Genomic DNA, 22,243 nt, shown 5'->3' with positions numbered 1-22,243 from the left:
AAGGTTATTTTTATATATCTGCTTGGTGTTTTGAATTTGTCAATTGCTACACATTCTAACAGATGCCAAATACCAAACAGAGGCTTTTACTAGTGATGGAAATTAGCCAAGAATCATAATCGATGGTTGGTTTAAAAAATAAAATCTTAAATCTGTGTAACCCATATGATTTATGGTTCAATGTGATATCATTCTGACAAGAATTTCTCTTTGAACTGAGCACCTTTTTCCTATGACATTGTATTGGGATACGCATCACACTACATTCCATCTGTATTGCATGATAAACACTCCAGTGGTATTGTGACACCCCTATCCAGATCCCTTAACAGGGGCTAAAAGATAATGATACATAAAATACTTTTGGCAGTCCATATCATCTTTATTTCCTTGGAGAGCATGATACAATGATAGTACATGAATAATACATTATTTACAAAATGACAACGATCGTGACATTCATACAAGTTCACAAACATAGATACATATTATTAAATATCAGTGATATAATACTGGTTTATGTAGCCAGTAAAAAAATAAAGAAAAAATAACAAATTATATTAATAATACCTTGCCTTTGTTTGAAATTTTTACATTTTCCTTATATTAAAAAGGCAAGTATTTGTAAGACATTATTGTAATAATTATTATTACGTATATAAGTCAAACATTCTTGTTATCGCATATACGGATTCTTGTCTAACATTCTTCTAAATCAATTTCATTTAAATTATTGGTCATTGGGCCTCCTAGTAAAATGTGAATAACTGATTAGTCAGGCAGTGATTGCAGATATTTGTTTGTATGTTAAATAAGATAAAATCAGAGGAGCAGATAACTGGAGAGATACAGGAAGTTACCTATGTTCTTGGATTGGCTTTTGACTCATTCACCCCTGAAATTTTATAATGGACTATTCCAATCTTTGAATTGGAAGAGTTCAAATGTGTCTTCAGGGGTGAATGAGTTAATTTTGTTTGTTCCACTATTCCGCTATTAATCTGTTGAACAACGCTTTCTTTGAAGTGATCATTAGACACTACCTGTATATATGTATATTATATACATGACCTGTGTACTTGCAGTTTGTTGAATTGACATGTTGGAAATGTGATTTTGATGTAGGAATACCATGGCCAATAAGATGAAAGGGGATGGGGAAAGTTACCCTTCCCCCACCCCCTATATCTCAAAAAATATTTTTTTATTTTTTGAGATATCTATCATTGACTGACTGACCTTTCAGCCAAGACCCTTCATTCAGAGCTTATACCCCAGCAAGTTGCCCCCCTAATCAGTGACCTCAGGCTACAGCTGTATTATAGTCAATTTGATGGAAAGCAAGGAGGAAAGGATGCCATTAACAACACTTATGGGAAATGTTTTGTGAAAAATTTAAATATTCATGGCACATACTGCTTTGAATTTCTAAGATGTATATGTTTATATAATATGGGGTTATGCACTTATGGGAAATGTTTTGTGAAAAATTTAAATATTCATGGCACATACTGCTTTGAATTTCTAAAATGTATATGTTTATATAATATGGGGTTATGCATCAACGTCTATTGGATTGAGACATTTTTGGCCTTGACGTTAAACTATTATATAATTGTCTGTATCGAAGTCGGATCAATACTAAAACAGAATTACAGTACGTTCAACAAAGTTGATGTTCCTCTGTGACAGACACACCATGACATTTTCAATAGGTTCCATATTTTGTACCCACAAAACGTTTCCCATTATCCAAATTAAATTTAGTGGCAGCGGTCTTTGATTACATTGTGGACTGTAGCTGTGCGGAAGTCGCTGATAGTCTATACACATTGATTTAGAGTTGTACACAGTACCATATTGTTTCCGTTAAACATTTGTATCCTATGAATTGCCCATCCCCCTTTTTAAGGAGGCTCAAGGCACCTTTAAAGTACCCTATATTTAACCCTTTTAGATTTAAAACTTCTCACTAAAACACACAGGTGCACAAGTTTTCCACTGATATTAAAGGGTATATATTATATATTTTGAGAACTCACATTAACTCTTTCACCCCTGAAATTTCATGATGAACTATTTCAACCTTTGAATTGGAGGAGTTCAAATGTGTCTTCAGGGGTGAATGAGTTAAGGAAACAAGGTGATGTTATTTGTTGTATTGAAACAAGACTTGCAATATCTGCAATTTTCTAATTACGGTATTTAAACAAGATTTTGAGTAGTGTAAAACCTGCCTATTCCAACCCTTGTGCATTCAGACATTCTGTTTGATCAAACATAATACTGTCTTCTGATGAAAATAACTGAATAAGACTTGTAAATTCTGACATCCTGCCTAATCTGACAAATCTACAGTATACCAGGAATTTTTCGATGCAGTTTAATTTGTCGCCTATTTTGCCCTTTGTTATTAGGGAAAATTTATCATTACATCTATAAGGTAAGTAAACAGCATAATTAACATACGTAATAACTAAATGTGAGTGGCGAAATTAAACTGGGCGAATATGGATTTTACTGGCAAAGGGCGAAAATTTGACTAGGTGAATATGGATTTTATCAGCAAAGGGCGAAAATTTGACTAGGTGAATATGGATTTTACCAGCAAAGGCCGAAAATTTGACTAGGTGAAAAAAATTCCAGGTTTACAAGTATATAAGTATTGTGTTCTACAGAGTGTGAGTGTCAGACCAACACCAGACAGATATCAGTTTTATTGGTTTATGATAACGGCCAATATCCACTCAGAAATGCATGTTTTACTATTATTCATCCGGTACTTGTGTGTTCCGATTGTTTCTAATAATCACACTGTCGACTTATAAAGAAATCCATACAGTACAATACATATATATTCTCTGACAAGTATAGCTGTTTTATTGGTGATCTGAAGATGGTTTCTGTGAATATTTCCTGGTTGTCAGTAAATGAGAATAGATGATGGGTTGAGTGCTATTCTTACGGGTAATGATGTTAGTGTGGTCTACACCTCTTTGTTTATGACAGTTACAGATGTTCTTTTATTGTCTAACGGATGTTTTTGCATTTTCAGCAAAAAATGTACGACCTATATATATGTATAAATGACTTTCCATCTCTGAAAAATAGAATTTAACTGTTTCTTGAAAGTATAAAACAACGGTCTCAGGATAAGATTTAGTTATAATATGTTTACAGCTGATTTTTTTTTATGACATGTACATCTCTCTCCTATCTCAGTTTATTCACAATTCAATTTCACAGAAGACATTAGTTTTTACTGTTTTTTTCAATTCAGATTTAGTGTATTCAGTTTCTAATGTGAGCTGCATAAAAAAATCATTTGATATATTCAAAGTAAGGAAGCATTTTTTTTATTTGAAATTTATTTTGTCGATGCGGAAATTTAAAGGCAAACAATTTTATTTAACTGCAGCGTGATGGCCATTTTGTTCATTTAGGACTTGTCAGTGGTATTAAGTGAAAAGAATGAAAAACAAAGTCGAAGGTATTTTGAACATGTAGAATCACTTGAGCAAGAGGGAAAGGTACTTAAAACACTATATAGTGTTACATCTTTACAAATTCTAGCTACAGCGGATAACGCAGTGTAAAATGCAGAAATGCTCTTCTTTTAAATACCTTAGATCTTACTTTAAATAGAAATGATTCAATATATATTCAACATTGTGATTGGGTACATCGATTAATTGGGTCAAATTTAAGGTTGGTACTTATAGGTCTCCTTTAAAACAGATGGAAAAAAAGTAAGAAAGACCTACAAATATTTTTATGTAAATGTCCAGATCATCATCTAGATTTGAAACACGTGCTCCAGTTTGTGGTTGGACCTTGTTAAATTTTATGGAAGTTTTAACACAGTGAAGTTCCATACATCACTTAAACGTGATGTCCTCCTGTCCTAGTTTTTCTGCAATAGTCTTTGATTTAATTACACAATTTACGACAAACTTCTCAGCAGCTTGTCTTTCATTAGCAATGCTAATCTTCCAACATATGCTTTCCATTACCACCAGTTAGTGGTTTTTAAAAAAAATAGAAAGATTCTTCAAAGATGTCTGGTGGTTGTCATGACGATAGGCGTTCAGGGATGGGGGCCACCTTTCTTCATCTGTATCCTAAACCACAAGAAAAGCTTGATGGCTTCCTTTAGCTTCCTGATCCTGACAGAAAAAAACGAATTGTCACCTTCCTCTCTGACCTCAATCAACAAATTTTGTTTGCCGTACATGTTTTCAATTTTTCCGTTGATATTAAGGTAACGAAGTGAACAGATTGTCAGCCCTGCCTCTTCATTAAACACTGTAAACTCTGCCATAATGGTGAAATGGGTGTAAGATCTATTTCATGAGTTACACCTGTTTTTGATAAGTTAATAAATGCCAACTTTCACATAATTTTGTTGCCAAATTACATTTTCTGAGACATCATCTAAACAAAATGATTTCTTGTCAACCAAATTGAGCTGAACGGTTTAAGATAATTGTAGATTATGATTTTGTGTAAAGTATCACTATTTGTGTAATATTCCTAGTGTTCAGAGCTATGAGTGTACACTTATCAATGATCAGCTTAACAGTATAGCTAGATCAGCTAGATTAGATGTAATTCTAAAACCCATTATGATTGGTTATCTATGATTGTAAGACCCATTATGATTGGTTAGATGTCATTACAATGCATCAGCAGAAACATTAACCATATTACAGAAACAGAAGTTGTACTAAAAGACACTTGTTTATACCACAAACAGTGTAGGTTTGGGACCTAGCAAGCAGTAACATTGATACAGCCTTTGCATTACACATCGTGTAATATATAGACTGGCTACAAGCCCCAAAGTTATTATGAAGAATTTCTCAACTACATTTTACTACAAGCTTATCTCTGCCAGTTTAGAATCGGACATCCAAGTGATCAAAATTATTAAAGTTCAATTTTTTTGAAATAATTCAATATTCAAGAGACGGGGGGCCAGTCCATGTTTAAAAGTATGTTTCTACAAATATTTACTTCAGGTCTGTTTATTGTCGCCTATGATACTGAGAGTAATATGATACTCTGTTACTCTAGCTACAGTTCAATAAATATTTATTGAAATTAAGTCAGTTCATTTATATTAAGAAAATTCATTGTCCATTCTGAGTACCTTCTGGCTAAATATCATGACATAGGCCTTATAGAACTTAAGAAGATTCTCAAAATATTTTTTTCTCATCATAGCTAACTTGAACCATGACCAGCACTGAAAGAAGACCTTTGATCAGACACAATATATTAAAAAAAGATTTTTATATTTTGGTCTCATCACATGAAAATATCGCAGTTCTAGATCTTATTATTCCTGATATCATGTTGTTTGAATTATTTAACGTATTTGACCCCTGTAATATTGAAAGTAGGTCATGGTCATTGATATGAGGAGACTTTATAAAATGTCCCATGCACAAACTGGCCAATTATCCTGTGACCCTGTGCCATATGGAACTTCCGAAAAAGGTTATTTAAATCCATATTAACCTTTAATCTTGGTCAGATCTCAGAATTGACCTTTGACCTAAATACAACACATTAAATTAAATTTGGGCTGCTGATCTGTTCTTTGTAGAATGTTGTTTGAAGTTTTTATCCCCCGCTTTCACCGAAATGGGGATATTAATTTTGGTTTGTCCGTCTCTGTCTGTCTGTCTGTCACGCTTCATTTCCGTGCAATAACTACAACAAATGTTAACCAATTTTCTTCAAACTTTTCTCACAGGGTTAAATGCCTTAAGGGCTCAGCCACGTTTGATGACCATTTTCATTGAACCCCAGTTGGCGGAGTTATGGCCCCTTGAAAAACACAAAATGTCATCATCTGCTGCGTTTCGTTTCCGTGCAATAACTAAACAAATGTTAACTGATTTTCTTCAAACTCGGTCACAGGGTTAAATGCCTTAAGGGCTCCGCCAAGTTCGATGACCACTTTCAGCAGAATTTATTTGGCAGAGTTATGGCTCCTTGAATAACGAAAATTGTCATTTACTGCTGTGCATCGTTTCTGTGCAATAACTACAACAAATGTTAACCGATTTTCTTCAAACGTTGTCACCGGGTTAAATGCCTTAAGGGCTCTGCCACGTTCGATGACCAGTTTGGCGGAGTTATGACCCCTTGAATAAAGAAAAACGTAATTATCTGCTGCGTTTCTTTTCTGTCCAATAACTACAACAAATATTAACCGATTTTCTTTAAACTTGGACAACCAAAAACGTCATTATCTGCTGTTTCTGTTCATTAACTCTAACAAATTTTATCCGATTGTCTTCAAGCTTAGTAAAAGGGTTCAATGCATTGAGGGCTTGGCCAAGATTGACAACCACTTTAATGGGACTCCATTTCGCAGACATTATCTGCAGTTTCCGCTTAATAACTCTAGCAAATATTAGATAAGGCTTTTTTTTTTCCTTCAAGTTTCAAGCTATACATTATGTCTCAATAGCACGATAGTCACATGTTTAAACCTAACCTCAATAATGTTTACCTACAATATGTCCTGCAAGCGGGGAATATAAATTCCACAAATTTGCTTGTTTTATAAATTTTACCCTTCCAACCATGGTACTAGGTCAAGATCATTTATATGAACAAACTGTAGAGCACACCATCCCAAGCCAGCTGGCCTAATGTCAGGACCCATGGTCTTTAAATGTTTTAGATAAAGCTGTTCAAATAGAAAAGTTACTGGACAGACAACTGATAGATGGACGGACAGATGCCGAATGCTGCATCATACTTTTAGCTTACTGGTACTTTAATTTGTCCTAGGTGATAAAATTATATATTTAATGCCAGCCCACTATGAAATGTGGTTGGCTAACAAACAAAATGGTAAATGGAATGCATACTTCTATATCTCACTGAGTCTTATCAATGAGCAGAAAAGACCTGGAGCGTCTTATTCTGATCCTTCTACACAGTGTAATTGTGGGTGTAACAATTTTTTGTTTTTTGTTTTATTGTTTTTAAAATATTTTCGAATCATTTTCTTTCTTTTTAATGTCAATTGTGAGTGATAGGATTTCGATTCCTTAACATAGTCTTCCTTAACTCATTCACCCCTGAAATTTTATAATGAACTATTCCAACCTTTGAATTGGAAGAGTTCAAATGTGTCTATAGGGGCGGTTTTTAAACTATATCTGCTTGTGAAGCTTAGCATGATGGAAACAATTCTGAAAACAATGTGTAGTGTTACTGTAAAGATTAGAAACACTGTGTCCCATTGTTTTTGTGTTTATTTAGCTTGTTGTACATTTATGTAATCGGGAGGAACTGTTTATAAAACAATTTCCACCTCATGGTAACAATAGTCTCTGTTGTATATCTCATAGCAGGGGATAAAAACAAGTTAACAAGAATGAAAAAGGTACACACGAGTTTATTGATTTGCATAAATCTCAGAGGAGATAATCTGCTCTTGCTGAAATTGCATTTCCGAGTCAAGCCGGGCAGTACAGGAAGTGAGATAGTGACACTCTATTCACTGCGACTGACTGGCGCCCAAGGACACTCACAAAATGTTTTATTAGCTTAACGCCATGGCAACCTAGAATACGAAAATCAAATTTTCTGTAATTGCTCAAAATACGTCAAACTAACTTTTATTTTGCCTTGTTCAATTTTTTTCAGGCATGTTAATACATATTTTAAGTTATAATACAGGATTAGATATAAATTTGTATGGATTTTGAAGAATTTGACGTTAAGTTTGCTGTACTTGTAACGAGAGGTTGTGATAGTAAGGTTGAGAAAACATATTGCCTCTTGTTCTGTTATACAATGTCACATGATTTAATGTGGGTCTTGTAGCGCAGAAATTTAGTCGTCAGGATAACAGCGTGATTGAAAAAACAAATGACATGGAAAATCTTTCTGTGATAAATTCTCGGAATGGGTCGTAGGTGTGACGCAGACGTTTAATTAATTTGACTGGTTAACTATCAGAACCGATATGCAAGATTGATATTGATTTAGGATAAAAAAGATATTGGTCACGTCGTCAAAATATTATTAGAATGTTAATGATGAACATGGTTTTACGACCAGAGTGGACAGAGAGTGAATGTGTTTGGTGATAATTGTTATCAGGGTGAGCAGTTTATTGGCTTTGCATACAAAATTTGTACCAGTCCATACATCATACTTGTATAACTAACCTTGATTGATTATCGGAAGTTGACATGTTTCCAATGATAAGCTTGTAAACTAATATAGAATTGACATTTGTCAAGAATAAGAAGGTTGAATGAGAAACAATGATAAGACTGTTGAGTGGTTAAAAATGTAAATTTCTAAAAATTGTAACAATTTCTATTATTAAGGATCCCTGTACCACCGCCAAAAACTTTAACTACGCATAAGAAACAGTTATACCACATGACTGTAGCTTTAATAAATCATGTAGGAAAGGACTGTAGCTTTAATAAATGATTTAGGAAAGGACTGTAGCTTTAATAAATCATTTAGGAAAGGACTGTAGCTTTAATAACTCATTTAGGAAAGGACTAGAGCTTTATTTATAAATGATTTAGGAAAGGAACCCCATACCTTGCTGGACTACTAATATTGATGAAAGAAACTTAATAAATCATCAACAGTGTTTTGAGTGTAAAAAGTCATCAAGGTTAGACTGAGATTCAAGCTCTTGACTTCAAATTGTCATAATATCGCTTTTGTTCCGCCATGAGCTCCTGGTTCAGCTTTGCTACAGTATATCAAAATCAAAATTAAAGGGAGGCTACTGCATATACAAAATACCATAGTGTGGAGGGACAGGGATCCTAACTCTTTCATCCCTATAGACACATTTGAACTCTTCCAATTCAAAGGTTGGAATAGTTCATTATGGAATTTTAGGGTTGAGTAAGTTAATATGACTTCCTTTGGAAAATCTTCTAATTCCCCTCTTTCCTAGATTGTTGATATATCGTAATGACATTTGTACTTCGGACGAGTTTCTGTACAATAACTTATCAGCTCCTTTGAGACACTATCAAACATAAACTTCAGAAAGATTTTATTGCCAAAATCAGTTGCATTAGACTGATTAAGAGGTCAAAAGTCCAGGCCACTGTACCTAATGTAGATATTATAAATCAAAATTTGCATACCTGGTAGTAACTTCAAAAAAATAAACCTTGCATAATATTAACAAATATAATTGTTACAATACTGTGCAGTTATATTCAAACATATTGCTTTCAGAAAGTCAATTTTGTGGTTCATCTATGATACCTTATTTGTGGTTTTGACTCCACAATTTAATTTTTGATTCAAAATAATTGCCCTCATAAATAATTTACAAAAAAGAAGTATGCTAGATAATTACTATTACAGCATTTCCTTTCCCAAAGAGATCCATTCTAGGAAACCTGCAATTTTGTGTATTTTTTCGTGCAGTTATTCAAATTTAAGTGTCGTCGTCTAGTTGATCACTCAGTGAAATGTACAAAGGAGTTAATCCATTAACAATGGGCAGGCTACACTGAATTGAATATCAGATTATTGATATAAGATGACAGTAAAGGGAGATAACTGTATTACAAATCACGTTTATGAGACCATCAAGATAAACCACATGAGTGGAGATTCTATTTGTTGTTTGTTAGTTGGTTTTGCTCTTTTGTAGAGTTTCTGTGTCTTGGTAAATTCAAAATAATTCACTTAAGATACTATACTTAAAAATACCTTGTATTCTACACAAATGAAGAAATATTTTAAAGATTTTAATTCAATTAATTATTCATTATTAAGCAAATGAAGCTCATCATTATCTTATTCAACAGAAACCTGATGAAAAGTTCATTGATTGAGTTTGATAACTTTGCATCAGCTCTGTACATGGTCAGTAAATGTTGGTGTCTTCTCATACTGTGGTCATACAAGGACCATCAGCTCGATACATGGTCAGTTAATGATGTAATGTGGTATGATGATACAAGGACCATCAGCTCGGTACATGGTCAGTAAACATACAAGGACCATCAGCTCTGTACATGGTCAGTAAATGTTGGTGTCTTCTCATACTGTGGTCATACAAGGACCATCAGCTCTGTACATGGTCAGTAAATGTTGGTGTCTTCTCATACTGTGGTCATACAAGGACCATCAGCTCTGTACATGGTCAGTAAATGTTGGTGTCTTCTCATACTGTGGTCATACAAGGACCATCAGCTCTGTACATGGTCAGTAAATGTTGGTGTCTTCTCATACTGTGGTCATACAAGGACCATCAGCTCTGTACATGGTCAGTAAATGTTGGTGTCTTCTCATACTGTGGTCATACAAGGACCATCAGCTCTGTACATGGTCAGTAAATGTTGGTGTCTTCTCATACTGTGGTCATACAAGGACCATCAGCTCTGTACATGGTCAGTAAATGTTGGTGTCTTCTCATACTGTGGTCATACAAGGACCATCAGCTCTGTACATGGTCAGTAAATGTTGGTGTCTTCTCATACTGTGGTCATACAAGGACCATCAGCTCTGTACATGGTCAGTAAATGTTGGTGTCTTCTCATACTGTGGTCATACAAGGACCATCAGCTCTGTACATGGTCAGTAAATGTTGGTGTCTTCTCATACTGTGGTCATACAAGGACCATCAGCTCGGTACATGGTCAGTAAATGTTGGTGTCTTCTCATACTGTGGTCATACAAGGACCATCAGCTCGGTACATGGTCAGTAAATGTTGGTGACTTCTCATACTGTGGTCATACAAGGACCATCAGCTCGGTACATGGTCAGTAAATGTTGGTGACTTCTCATACTGTGGTCATACAAGGACCATCAGCTCGGTACATGGTCAGTAAATGTTGGTGACTTCTCATACTGTGGTCATACAAGGACCATCAGCTCGGTACATGGTCAGTAAATGTTGGTGACTTCTCATACTGTGGTCATACAAGGACCATCAGCTCGGTACATGGTCAGTAAATGTTGGTGACTTCTCATACTGTGGTCATACAAGGACCATCAGCTCGGTACATGGTCAGTAAATGTTGGTGACTTCTCATACTGTGGTCATACAAGGACCATCAGCTCGGTACATGGTCAGTAAATGTTGGTGACTTCTCATACTGTGGTCATACAAGGACCATCAGCTCGGTACATGGTCAGTAAATGTTGGTGACTTCTCATACTGTGGTCATACAAGGACCATCAGCTCGGTACATGGTCAGTAAATGTTGGTGACTTCTCATACTGTGGTCATACAAGGACCATCAGCTCGGTACATGGTCAGTAAATGTTGGTGACTTCTCATACTGTGGTCATACAAGGACCATCAGCTCGGTACATGGTCAGTAAATGTTGGTGACTTCTCATACTGTGGTCATACAAGGACCATCAGCTCGGTACATGGTCAGTAAATGTTGGTGACTTCTCATACTGTGGTCATACAAGGACCATCAGCTCGGTACATGGTCAGTAAATGTTGGTGACTTCTCATACTGTGGTCATACAAGGACCATCAGCTCGGTACATGGTCAGTAAATGTTGGTGACTTCTCATACTGTGGTCATACAAGGACCATCAGCTCGGTACATGGTCAGTAAATGTTGGTGACTTCTCATACTGTGGTCATACAAGGACCATCAGCTCGGTACATGGTCAGTAAATGTTGGTGACTTCTCATACTGTGGTCATACAAGGACCATCAGCTCGGTACATGGTCAGTAAATGTTGGTGACTTCTCATACTGTGGTCATACAAGGACCATCAGCTCGGTACATGGTCAGTAAATGTTGGTGACTTCTCATACTGTGGTCATACAAGGACCATCAGCTCGGTACATGGTCAGTAAATGTTGGTGACTTCTCATACTGTGGTCATACAAGGACCATCAGCTCGGTACATGGTCAGTAAATGTTGGTGACTTCTCATACTGTGGTCATACAAGGACCATCAGCTCGGTACATGGTCAGTAAATGTTGGTGACTTCTCATACTGTGGTCATACAAGGACCATCAGCTCGGTACATGGTCAGTAAATGTTGGTGACTTCTCATACTGTGGTCATACAAGGACCATCAGCTCGGTACATGGTCAGTAAATGTTGGTGACTTCTCATACTGTGGTCATACAAGGACCATCAGCTCGGTACATGGTCAGTAAATGTTGGTGTCTTCTTATACTGTGGACATACAAGGACCATCAGCTCGGTACATGGTCAGTAAGTGTTGGTGACTTCTCATACTGTGGTCATATAAGGACCATCAGCTCGGTACATGGTCAGTAAGTGTTGGTGTCTTCTCATACTGTGGTCATACAAGGACCATCAGCTCTGTACATGGTCAGTTAATGATGGTGACTTCTCACACTGTGGTCATACAAGGACCATGAGCTCTGTACATGGTCAGTTAATGATGTAATGTGGTATGATGACACAAGGACCATCAGCTCGGTACATGGTCAGTAAATGTTGGTGTCTTCTTATACTGTGGACATACAAGGACCATCAGCTGGGTACATGGTCAGTAAGTGTTGGTGACTTCTCATACTGTGGACATACAAGGACCATCAGCTCTGTACATGGTCAGTAAACATACAAGGACCATCAGCTCGATACATGGTCAGTTAATGATGTAATGTGGTATGATGACACAAGGACCATCAGCTCGGTACATGGTCAGTAAATGTTGGTGTCTTCTTATACTGTGGACATACAAGGACCATCAGCTGGGTACATGGTCAGTAAGTGTTGGTGACTTCTCATACTGTGGTCATATAAGGACCATCAGCTCTGTACATGGTCAGTAAATGATGGTGACTTCTCATACTGTGGTCATATAAGGACCATCAGCTCTGTACATGGTCAGTAAATGATGGTTACTTCTCACACTGTGGTCATACAAGGACCATCAGCTCTGTATATGGTCAGTTAATGATGTAATGTGGTATGATGAGACAAGGACCATCAGCTCGGTACATGGTCAGTAAGTGTTGGTAACTTCTCATACTGTGGTCATATAAGGACCATCAGCTCGGTACATGGTCAGTAAGTGTTGGTAACTTCTCATACTGTGGTCATATAAGGACCATCAGCTCTGTACATGGTCAGTAAATGATGGTGACTTCTCACACTGTGGTCATACAAGGACCATCAGCTCTGTACATGGTCAGTTAATGATGTAATGTGGTATGATGATACAAGGACCATCAGCTTGGTACATGGTCAGTAAATGATGGTGTCTTCTCATACTGTGCTCATACAAGGACCATCAGCTCTGCACATGGTCAGTTAATGTTGTAATGTGGTATGATGATACAAGGACCATCAGCTCGGTACATGGTCAGTAAACATACAAGGACCATCAGCTCTGTACATGGTCAGTAAATGTTGGTGTCTTCCCATACTGTGGTCATACGAGGACCATCAGCTCTGCACATGGTCAGTTAATGTTGTAATGTGGTATGATGATACAAGGACCATCAGCTCGGTACATGGTCAGTAAATGATGGTGACTTCTCACACTGTGGTCATACAAGGACCATCAGCTCTGTACATGGACAGTAAATGTTGGTGTCTTCTCATACTGTGGTCATACAAGGACCATCAGCCCCATACATGGTCAGTAAACATACAAGGACCATCAGCTCTGTACATGGTCAGTAAATGATGGTGACTTCTCACACCGTGGTCATACAAGGACCATCAGCTCTGCACATGGTCAGTTAATGTTGTAATGCGGTATGATGATACAAGGACTATCAGCTCGGTACATGGTCAGTAAATGTTGCTGTTTTCTCATACTGTGTTGATGCAAGGACCATCAGCTCGGTACATGGTCAGTAAATGTTGCTGTTTTCTCATACTGTGTTGATGCAAGGACCATCAGCTCGGTACATGGGCAGTTAATGATGTAATGTGGTATGATGATACAAGGACCATTTTAAAGTCCCATCTCACTGAAACTTAGACATCGTAACACGACAAAAGAAACAAGTCTATATAAATCTGACAACATGACAACCAGAAGGAGCACTGGACAGACTGTGTTATGTCCCTTTTATAAGTGAGAGAAGCAGCGTCAGACAAGCAGTACAGCAGAGCAATGGGCTGGTGATAAAGTTGTTCAGATATTGGTCTTGTCCATGTGAGATTTGATCTCTTGAATAATTATATCCGTTGGGATGTTCTGCCTTACATAAAACGATAACAGAATTCAAAAATTGATTTTCCTGGAAACATTTATCAATCGAAAGCTACCGTTCCATAAAAAGGAGTTCTGTAAAAAGTAAAACCTTTGAATAATGGTCGCAATTCAAATTTTTAGTTCCCGTAAATTGTGTTCTTGCAGACAATTTCAATGATAGAGCTGGCACTTAGAAGCCCACAGACTATAAATATTCAATCCAGTGAGACCTGCGTATTGATCTCGGACCATCCTAGTGCCAACTATTATGTAACTTCAGTCGTAACTTAATGAAAGACTGCTATACAGAACAACTCACGTCTGACAACTTCTTAAGATTTCTTTAATTCAGTCATTACATTCTTAACAAAAAACTTCAGAAAGCAAACTCATGGAGTATTATTTCGAGGTGTATTTACAAATTTCTAATCAGATGTTGTGATGCAGATATATGTATTATTCAGCTGTTTCTTAAAAATTCATAATTAAAATGTTGAGGGGATATCTTTTCAACAGCCAATGTCATTTTAATGGGAAGGGTGGGGGTAGGGGACAGAACGGGATGTACCTAGGTAGTGTTACCCAGGTATGGGACCCTTCCCATTGCATCATGCTGCAATTCATTTTCAAGACTCTTGACCCCGACTTCATTTTCTGTTAGATTTTCATCAAAGTTAGTACAATTGTCACGAGAATACCTTGGATGGTTCAAAGGTCAATGTTACCTCCTATAGGTCAAACGGGGTAAACTTGGTATTCTTGTCTTACAGATGATTTCTACTTGACCTGAGAGCCACGTACAGTATCATACCAAGTAAAAACTAGAACTACAGCCAAATGAGCCAAAAGTCCATATAAATATAGGTTTCATCTAGTTAACAACAATCATGTAAAAAGTCTTTCCAACTTTGATTAATTACTCTTGTTGGGCCGGTTGTAAGAATATAGAGGGGTTCTATGTGGGAGGAGACTGGAGTACCCGGAGAAAACCTGCGTGTCCAGGCAGATCACCTAGACTGGCCCCTGTCTCTAGAATATTATATAAATATCTGATTATTTAGAAGAAAAAATTAACTCCCAGGCTTGGCTGCCTGTGAAACCACAAACTCAGCAGGACCTAAGTTCTAAACTAGGGGGAGATAAGCTAGTAGTAAAATGCAGTTAAGAAATTCTTCATTAAAACTTTGGGGCTGCTGGTAGCCAGTCTAGCAGGTGACCCAATAGTCCAATACTTTTATTTTTATTTTTGATTGGTTAATCAAACCCTGGCTGTCTATGTGAAAAGCAATTATAACAGGCCAGTTAGGCTGCTTTCAAAACATAGAGTTCAGCTCATGAAGCACTCTCAGATTTAAAATACCCCATAGTAACATATTTTCACTTGTCTGTAGATCAAAATCTAATGGCTACGAGTCATCAGACCTGGGATATTATTCTCTTTGATTCTAAAAAATCAACTTTTGAGTAACTGTTGGGCCTATAGCTAATAGACAGTACAATTATCCTTTGGATTCAAAATTTAAGAGAAGAGATTATTTCAATTACAGTAAAATATGTTAAGAACAATCTTGTATTGTGGACCCCTGCTAGACTGGCTATCAGCCTGGAACTCTGTGGTCATCACATATTTGTCTATCTATATCTTGACTTGAGCAAGTCTACAGTCTCTTTACCATTGATATATTTATGATCAATACATATTAAACCTGCCTCAGTCCATAGACAAGAAAATAATTATATAGACGGAAAGTCAGTCTAGACCTTTGTGTTTATAGTGCTCATATTTCTGTCCTTTGACAAGGAATTATCTCATTGTCTCAAACGTAATGGCAAATTCTCCCTATAGGGAACTCACTTTTTAAGTCCCTTGGAGTTCAATTATATACAAAGTACATTTGATTTACTATAAATATAATAATAGCTAATGTAGTTAATTTGGAGGCAGGTTAACATATTGATATTTAGCGGGTGCATGCTACCAAACCCACACCCTGTATGAGGCAACAAATATTAAGTTGAAAAATTTGACTCGACCCTTACCCTGGTAACATAAATAAAACTGGAGACTTTGACTATTGTGTTTGTAATCATTGATTTTGTAATAAGTTAGTCCTTGGGTGGGATACTCAAAGCTTGACTAGCTTTAACTAGTCATAACACACATTTTCCGAATCTGTTTTTTCGCAAACTAAATGAAAATTTACAAATATTTTTGTGTTTATTGTCATGACATGATCAGTTTGAATCATCATACATACAAGTTTAGTTCTTAATTTCAATCTATTTGAAAATATACTGGTTTACAATTTTGCGTTAAGTTGACAGTGACGCTGATCATGCTTAAAGTAAATGGGCTCTGGTGTATATGCATATACATCTTGATTAGATATTGGTTAGGTTAACGAGATTGCCTATGTTTACTGTGTTACACTACTGCTGCTGTGGCTGCTGCTGCTGAGAGAACCTGGCAGGAGACCAGGTTAGGTTACAGGTCAGAGGTCAGGGGTCACCTCCCACACTGAATGAGTAGTAAGTTTGTAGTATTTCGCAATGTTTTCCTTATGATTATATGCCAGGAGCGATGATCTGATCTGATGCCGGTAAACCACAGCAAAGTTTCCCCACTTAACACACTGTTCTGTTGTTGTTTGGAATGATACAGCTGTTTTAATGAAGTGTTCGAGTTTCTACGCCGGTTCTGAGACTCCACTTTCCATTACTTGGGTGATTGCTGATACATTATCTTAACTGTCAAAGTTGGTCCAATTATTGGTGTAAAAGGAAGGCGAGTGGATTCATCACTTGTATAGCCAGCATGTTCATGTAAGTATGGTTTTGATTTGTGTTGTGTTCAATAATACGAAACTAACAAAAACTTATTGAAGAACTATTGAGGGAAGGGAAGGGGTCGTGCCTTTGGGATAACAATTGATGATGGTGACAAGGTAAGGATTGAGGTGGTGATTGTGATAGGACTGTGAGTGTGAGGTTGGGGTAGAGGGTGACAGGGACACACAAGCTAGTGTGAGGGTGGGATAGAGGGTGACAGGGACACACAAGTTAGTGTGAGGGTGGGATAGAGGGTGACAGGGACACACAAGTCAGTGTGAGGGTGGGGTAGAGGGTGGCAGGGACACACAGGTTAGTAAGAGGGTGAAAGGGACACACAGGTTAGGGTGAGGGTGGGGTAGAGGGTGACAGGGAAACATAACTTAGGGTGAGGGTGGGGTAGAGGGTCAGTGGGATATACAGGTAAGGGTGAGGATGGGGTAGAGGGTGAGTGGGAAACACAAGTTAGGGTGAGGGTTGGATAGAGGTTGACAGGGAAACACAGGTTAGGGTGAGGGTGGGGTAGAGGGTGACAGGGAAACACAGGTTAGGGTGAGGGTGGGGTAGAGGGTGACAGGGACACACAAGTTAGGGTGAGGGTGGGATAGAGGGTGACAGGGAAACACAAGTTAGGGTGAGGGTGGGATAGAGGGTGACAGGGAAACACAAGTTAGGGTGAGGGTGGGGTAGAGGGTGACAGGGACATACAAGTTAGGGTGAGGGTGGGGTAGAGGGTGACAGGGAAACAGGTTAGGGTGAGGATGGATGTTGTAGATGTGAATTATTATTATGATAGTTGGGGAAGGATGGGGGAGGGGGGAGATGATTGTTATCAAACAGTGAGCATTCGGGTAAGGGGGATGGTGATCATTGTTACATACAACTCGTGTGAGCCCGGAATGCCGGGAGAGGGTGATGTAATGTCACAATATAAATAGTTATATAAACTTTTTTCTTTTTTTTCTAGACGAAACGTAACATTTAAGACAATGACAAGTTTATTATCTGATATCTCTGAAAATCAGAAGTCCAAAATCTAGGTCTGTAGATGAAATATGTCGGACACCAGTATAAACACTGTAGTTGATAATCTAGGTAAACATTTCATTTTTTTTTTCTAATTTTGTAATATGCTATTGACAAGAATATTTTGTTTAGATTCTTTTAAGAACTTGAAATATGTATGTGTAAGATATGTACATGATTGATTTAGTGTGTATGTACTAATGTTAGAACGGTGTTGTTTGGTTGTTTAGTTGCTGACCTTACATGACCAGGTATGCTAACCCTTAATTAAGGTATAATTTCTTCATTTTTAATTTAATTCTCAAATTCATCCTATAACAAAGTTAGGGACGGGTTGTATACTGGAGTCTGGTTGTTGTTGTTCGACTGCCTGAATGTCAGACGGAACTTTGTATGGAAATTTTACACAAATCTTGACATTGGATGACTGATTTCTTTTTTTAAATCAAATATATTACAATAATGTCACTACTGTGAAATTTTTGTTAAAGTTCTTTTAAAAAAATGTATTCCATGAAAATCACATGCTCCAATGCATTTTACAGAATATAGTTGTTTGAAATTTGCTTGTTTGAAAATAGAAATGAAAAACGAAATATATTACAAAGCCTACACTACTAATGTTGCCATCCAGTATCTATAATGATGAGTTTATTTTATGGGTCGGAAAAGCTTTTTGAAAAATAAACAATGATCATTGAAAGAAACCTTACTTTACAGGGAAAGTAACTCTAACCCATGAAAAGTTTCTTAAGGATCCCTGTCCCAATGTATTGTGATTTTTCGTATTTACAGTAACCTCTCCTTAATTTCGTTTTGGATATAACTGTAGCACAGTTGTACCTGGACACTTCCGTTGACTAGATGGCTCAGTCGGTTAGGGAGATAGTATAACAATCTTAGTAAAGGGTTGGAATCTCGGTCTAGCCTCTGAACTTTGTATACAGAACATCGTTGCTGATTAAGTTTAGTTCAGTTAATCTGAATAATTTTTCATAAAAGTCACACAAGGTAAGGTTTTCTTTTTTGAAATGATTCATCAAGAAGGGAGAAGACTCCAAGTCAAAAAATATCTCGAGTGGAACTCTCCTTTGCGGCTACAAATGATGCAGTGGTACATTCTACCTTAAATATTTTATTTGTTGTCTGTAAACTTTAGAATGAAGTAAAGTTGGGTTGAATTATTAGATCATAGTACAGCGTCTCTTTACATTGCCAGTGTATATATAAAGTCATCAGCTTGTTTTAGATGAAAAAAAGAGACAAAACCATTTTTATTGATACTGCTTCTTTAAGTTGTACAGGACATTTGAGACCTTGAAAAGGAAGATTAAAAAATATGATATCAGAAATCTCCCTCATAATAGCACTTCAATTTCAAAGTTGTACGAAGTCGCTTTGCTGCATGACGGCTATAAATTAATTGATTAATGTTTTGATGTTGCCGAGATAATGCTTTTTTTGATCCAGATTACAAAGTACGTTTACATCCTGAATGATGAGCTGTATTGATTTTGTTCGTATGTATTTGGAAATAATAGGAAGACATTTTAATTAATCTTCTACTCAGTATGTTCTTGATTGTAAAACATTAAATCATTGCTGATAATCTGCACACAGTCTAAAGTATGGACTGGTTGTGATGTAATACTTCCAGTGTTTTCACGTAAAACTTTCACCAGAATCTGTATACAGTGGCTTACAACTTTAGGCCAATCTGATTGTCACAGAAACACTAGTTGCAACATGGACTGATGTCATCTTTAGGCCAATCATTGTCACAGAAACACTAGTTACAACATGGACTGATGTCATCTTTAGTCCAACCATTGTCACAGGAACACTAGTTACAACATGGACTGATGTCATCTTTAGGCCAATCATTGTCACAGAAACACTAGTTGCAACATGGACTGATGTCATCTTTAGGCCGACCATTGTCACAGAAACACTAGTTACAAAATGTCATGTCAAACTTGGGCTGATCATTGTCTATGAATCTCTCGTTACAATATGCCACAATGTCAACCTTGGGTCAATATTTGTCTGGAGTCTCTTACGTCTAAAACTCCCACTTCATCAGTGAATTGAACCATGTAATGTGCTTCCTGTTAATTAGAAATCTTATATATCGGTCAGATAAAAAAAGGCGAAGGATACAAGGGAAGGGAGGAATATTGATCCTGAACAAAGTGCGGCGTCTCCTACAGGATTCTACACATACGTAGGCCAAACAAATAGTGGTCTATGTTTCTGGTAGCCTAATGTTACTTCTGTGAAAATAGAGTAAATCATCTCTATAAAAAAAAACAGGAGGCATAAGAATATGATTGATTGCAAATTTTAAAATAAAGATTTCCGATTATGACACAATTCTAGGGGATATGGGGATAGGATTGTTGTTAGCAGTAGTTTTTAATCAGTATATTTTATAGATATTAAGAAAAGATGATCTTACTGTGTTTAATTTCAAATTTTTGTTTTATACAATTAAAAACATTCTGTCTATACAAGCTGAAAGCATCTTCATTCTTAACTTACTGAAATTTACTTAAAAATCTGGGAGTTGAAGAAACATCATTTGGATTTGTTGGACCTGCTATATCTGATCTAAGTCCAAATGTTATAATTGGCGACATTTATTTTGAAGTGGATTTGGAAACTACATTTCTAATGTTTGTTAATGGAACGAAGATTTGAACTCTCCATCCTGACTTCAATAACATTTGATAAAGGAATGGTTACCTACTACTTCATACAACGGTATTGGACAAAAAACAGTGACGACTGGTCAACATTAAAATATATCTAAATATGGTTTTCACTTTACTGGTCCAAGTTATAAAGCCAAGGGGTAGTAAGTTTAAATTATTTCAGTTTTCAAACATTTTAAATCCAGTTATAGTGAAGTTGTAACCAATATTGGAATTCAAACAGAATTACATGTACATTTATGATTATTTTAAAATTAAAAAAGACTTTTAAAACATCTTATTTGAAAATGTCAAAAGAATATTTTGAGTATGGGGTAGATTAGAGTTAAATTGAAAGGGCAAATCCTATTTTATTAAGACCCATTCTGTTTTATGTATTTCTTTTTTTATTGGAGTTTTTAGGAATAGTCTTTTTCAGATTGTGTCTTGAACACCTTGTTTTTCATTTCTTATCTCCAAACATTTAATCGACTTTGCTGATAGCGTGTCTCATTGGCCAAGAGACACGATCCTCAGGAGAGCCGGTATACAGTTGTCTTTATGACTATTCAGGCCTTAAGAGGTATTAGTACTTGTTTGGTTGGCCTATCACGGCTGCGTGTGGGGATCAACGTTGCATGCTTCTATGTAATCAGGCAGATATTGAATATTTTACTGTCTATATGACTGGGGAGGGGGTGTGTGGAAGATGAAGGGGAACAGGGATGGATTTTGTTGTCTGGCGGGCATATAGAAGATGGAATGAAAATATGATGAAAGTGAGCTGAGGGCCAAGATAGGAAATCTACTTCCTGGGTGGGTGGGGTTAAAGTTAGGATGGGCTTAATAATGCTATTGGAGAAAAAGACAGGAGAAAAAAAGGAGAAATAGGCTAACCAGGGGAAGAGAAATATGTCAGCTTAGTTGATCTGTAGAAGTTGCTAAGAATGAAAGGTTGGGGTGGGTGGGTGGGTGGGTGGGTGGGAGGGATTATGGAGAAGACAGGGAAAGGTCCTTCCCCATGTACTTGTTGTTAATTTTTGATAAACAATTCACTAAGAAATCAAATGTTATTTAAATTTGTTCCTAGTCATGAAATTTCAACCTTTTTCATTCTTTCTCTGAAAGGTGAATTGATTAAAATGCAATGAGCTCTCCAAGGGATAAAGGAATCAACTTGAAAGCAATTTGAAATCTTAAAAAATCTAAAATAGATTTTTAATATCTTATCATCCTTTCATCATTATGTGGTGACTTTACCATTTTATCTACAGGGAATATACTACATGATCTTTTACAGATATTAACTAAGATCTAAGAATTATATAAGACACCTGAATGTCACTCACTCAGCTCAATGATTACCGCTTGTTTCCATTCACCTTTTACCAAACTCCAGAGTTCCACCACAACCAAAGTATTGTTATCTTGACATTAAAACTGTAGTTTAAAAAAATCCTAAAATCTTGACGATTATTTTAACTTTGATGAAAAATTTGCAAAAAGTTCTAGGTT

General features: G+C 36.6%; 1 protein-coding gene across 5 annotated transcripts in view; it reads left to right on the top strand.

The window, feature by feature from the left end:
- Window positions 1-22,243, top strand: part of LOC110461155 (mitogen-activated protein kinase kinase kinase 13-like) — a 139,133-nt gene that overhangs the window by 18,428 nt on the left and 98,462 nt on the right. The window contains exon 1 of one of the 5 annotated variants that reach the window (XM_021514492.1): window positions 16,858-17,003. The exons of the other annotated variants lie outside the window; for them this stretch is intronic. The gene's annotated coding sequence lies outside the window, so the exon portion shown is untranslated. Of the gene's footprint in view, window positions 1-16,857; window positions 17,004-22,243 lie in introns of those variants that run through there. 5 annotated transcript variants of the gene reach the window in all.

This window comes from Mizuhopecten yessoensis, unplaced genomic scaffold (genome assembly GCF_002113885.1).
Source record: "Mizuhopecten yessoensis strain PY_sf001 unplaced genomic scaffold, ASM211388v2 scaffold10585, whole genome shotgun sequence".
Classification (NCBI taxonomy): Eukaryota; Metazoa; Mollusca; class Bivalvia; order Pectinida; family Pectinidae; genus Mizuhopecten; species Mizuhopecten yessoensis.
The sequence above is the reverse complement of the archived record's forward strand: the minus strand, read 5'-3'. Positions and strand labels throughout refer to the sequence as shown.